This window comes from Triticum dicoccoides, chromosome 1A (assembly GCF_002162155.2).
Source record: "Triticum dicoccoides isolate Atlit2015 ecotype Zavitan chromosome 1A, WEW_v2.0, whole genome shotgun sequence".
Taxonomy (NCBI): Eukaryota; Viridiplantae; Streptophyta; class Magnoliopsida; order Poales; family Poaceae; genus Triticum; species Triticum dicoccoides.
In genome coordinates this window covers 253,943,016-253,946,970 of record NC_041380.1, presented here as the reverse complement: position 1 = coordinate 253,946,970, position 3,955 = coordinate 253,943,016, and positions in this window count along the sequence as shown.

The window sequence follows — 3,955 nt, the reverse complement described above, 5'->3', positions numbered from 1 at the left end:
CGGCGCCCCCCTTTCCTTCTCCCTCCCCACTTCCTTCCCCCTCCTAGTAGGAGTCCTACTCCTACTAGGAGGAGGACTCCTCCTTGGCGCGCCTATAGGGCCGTCCGGCCTCCTCCCCGTGCTCCTTTACATATGGGGGTAGGGGGCACCCCTAGACACACAAGTTGATCCACGTGATCATTTTCTTAGCCGTGTGTGGTGCCCCCTTCCACCATAATCCTTGATAATATTGTAGTGGTGCTTAGGCGAAGCCCTGCGACAGTTGAACATCAAGATCATCACCACGCCGTCGTGCTAACGGAACTCTTCCCCGACACTTTGCTAGATTGGAGTCCGGGGATCGTCATCGAGCTGAAGTGTGCTGAAACTCGGAGGTGCCGTAGTTTCGGTGCTTGGATCGGTCGGATCGTGAAGACGTATGACTACATCAACCGCGTTGTGCTAACGCTTCCGCTTTCGGTCTACTAGGGTACGTAGACAATACTCTCCCCTCTCGTTGCTATGCATCACCATGATCTTGCGTGTGCGTATGAATTTTTTTGAAATTACTGCGTTCCCCAACAAAAAAGGCTTAGGTGGCAAATGGTAAAACCAAGGTTGGGCCTTGCTGGAGTAGTTTTATTCAAGGCGAACTGTCAAGGGGTTCCCATTACACCCAACCGCGTAAGGAACGCAAAATCAAGGAACATAACACCGGTATGACGGAAACTAGGGCGACAAGAGTGGAACAAAACACCAGGCATAAGGCCGAGCCTTCCACCCTTTACCAAGTATGTAGGTGCATTAAAGTAAACAAGCTATAATAATGATATCCCAACAATATCCATGTTCCAACAAGGAACAAATTTCAACTTCACCTGCAACTAGCAACACTATAAGAGGGGCCGAGCAAAGCGGTAACATAGCCAAACAACAGTTTGCTAGGAAAGGTTGGTTAGAGGCTTGACATGGCAATATGGGAGGCATGATATAGCAAGTGGTAGGTATCACGGCATAGCAATAAAGCGAACAACTAGCAAGCAAAGATAGAAGTGATTTCGAGGGTATGGTCATCTTGCCTGCAATGTTCTCAGAGTTGATGAAAGCTTGATCCTCGTAAGCGTACTCAACAGGTTCCTCGATCACGTACTCGTCTCCAGGCTCTACCCAAAGCAAGAACACAAGCAAAGGAACAACAATCAACCACGGTGCAATGCACAAGCAACATGATGCAAAACATGGCATGACATGCGAGATGTGATATGCAATGGATATGTGTGCTCCGAAAGGAAAATATTGAACCAGGCATCAACTTGGCAAACAAGGTGTGCCGCTGGAAAGATGGGATGATTTCGGTCGAAATCGATATAAAGATCGCCGGAAATGGATGCACGATTTGCAAATGGCAAGCAAAACAAGAATGTCACAATTCTGCGATTAACAGCACGATGCCATCTAGAATGCAACAAGAATCTAAGCTACCGTACCCCAACATAGCAACAAAGCACATGGCAGTGATCTACTCAAGATGGTTGACAAAACATGAACACTGAGCTACGGCTAAATCACAAAAGAGAAGGTTCAAACAAGCATGGCAAAAGTGCAAAAGATATCAGCATCACAGACTTAGTGAAAATACTAACATGACAGGAATAACATCAGGAAGTCATGTTTAGAGTAAGCAAACAACATGCAAGGGGAACATATCATAGCAAACAAAGGCATGTCATGAATCTACTCAAATCATATAACAAAAGTACTTTACTGACCATGAGCCAAAAAAACACAGAAGATATGATGGCACCCATGTAAACATAGCAAGTTTATTAACAGATTCAGACTTGGCAGAAAACAGAGCATGGCATAAACAGAGTTATGAATGCATATTTGCGAGTTCAAATCACTCACCACAAAGCCTTGCATGACAAACTAAGCATAGCATCATCAAGAAGACATGTTCATGAAGCTAACCATGGGAAGAGAAAGTTCATAGCATGCATGGATCAACTACAACAACCGTGGCAAAATTGATTAACATGTAAACAATCTGCCAGGAACATTTTATAGCAAAAGTAGAGCAAGATTACGACATGCTAGATCACTCCATAATTGCAAACAGGGACATGGATGGATATACCATAATCATATGTCCAAATCATCCTTACTGAAGCAACTCAAAACAAGCATGGATCTCACTGTAGCATCATGTTTACATGACATAAAAATAACAGCAGACACAAGACTTAGCAAAATCCTAAGTCCCTGAAATCAGCAATATCACGAAGGCTACTTTGCATGCTTGTGCTAGTCACCACATTGGTCACAAAAATACATGGCAAGCACCCTTGTAAATATGGCATGGCATAGATCAAAACACATGTAGAGATCATGCCCATATGAAGCACGCCACAAATGTGGCAAAAATGACAAATCACCCTAAACTGATAAGTAGCAGCACCTAACAATTTATAGCACTCTTGCATCAATTATTTGGGAATCAAGATGGACTCAAACAAGCATACCACAATGGAATGAAATGAAGAGCATCTCACAGTGAACATTTTGATATATCATGCACATGAAACGGAGCTACGGTCATGGAGTGATGATGCGTTGAACAGAGTCATAAAATGTAACAGAGGGATATGACTTGGAGAAAATATACCCTCTCAGAAAACAGATCTAGGGTTGCTTGCATGCGAACCGAGGCAGCCGGAGATGCTCGCCAGAGTTGGTTGCCGGACTTGACGCCGGGGTGGAGGGAGAGGTTGGCACGACCGGGGCTCGCCGGATCTGGTGCCGGGGAGGTGGCCGGTGGAGTTGGGCGGCGACCGGAGCGAGGAGCGGCGGTTGTTGGGGAACGTAGTAATTTCAAAAAAATTCCTACGCACACGCAAGATCATGGTGATGATATAGCAACGAGGGGAGAGTGTTGTCTATGTACCCTCGTAGACCGAAGCGGAAGCGTTGACGCAACGTAGAGGAAGTAGTCATACGTCCTCCGGTTCAACCGATCCAAGTACCGTTACTCCGGCACCTCCGAGTTCTTGACACGCATACAGCTCGATGACGCACCCTCGATCTCCGATCCAGCAGAGGCGCCGAGGGGGAGTTCCGTCAGCACGACGGCATGGTGACGATCTTGATGTTCTCCTGTTGCAGGGCTTCGCCTAAGCACTGCTACAATATGACCGAGGTGTAATATCGTGGAGGGGGGCACCGCACACGGCTAAGGAACGATCAATGATCAACTTGTGTGTCCTAGGGTGCCCCCTTACCCCCGTATATAAAGGAGGGAGGGAGGAGGTGGCCGGCCCTAGGGGGGCGCGCCATGAGGAGGGGGAAACCTACTCCAAGTAGGTTTCCCTCTCTTTTCCTTATCTTATTTGGAGGGGGAAGGAAAGAGTACTAGTATTAGGAAGTAGTACTAGTAGTAGTAATAGGAAGAGGGGGAAGGAGAAAGGAAAGGGGGGGGGGGCGGCCCCCCTCCCCAATTCGGATTGGGCTTGGGGGGGGGGGCGCCCCCTTCCCTTGATCCTTCTCTCTTCCTCGTACATGGGCCCAATAAGGCCCATATACCTCCCGGGGGGTTCCGGTAACCTTCCGGGGCTCCAAACTTCTCCGGAACCTTTCCGGTGTCCAAATATATCCGTCCAATATATCAATCTTTATGTCTCGACCATTTCGAGACTCCTCGTCATGTCCGTAATCATATCCGGGACTCCGAACAACCTTCGGTACATCAAAATACATAAACTCATAATATAACTGTCATCGAAACCTTAAGCGTGCGGACCCTACGGTTCGAGAACGATGTAGACATGACTGAGACACATCTCTGGTCAATAACCAATAGCGGGACCTGGATGCCCATATTGGTTCCTACATATTCTACGAAGATCTTTATCGGTCAAACCGCATAACAACATACGTTGTTCCCTTTGTCATCGGTATGTTACTTGTCCGAGATTCGATC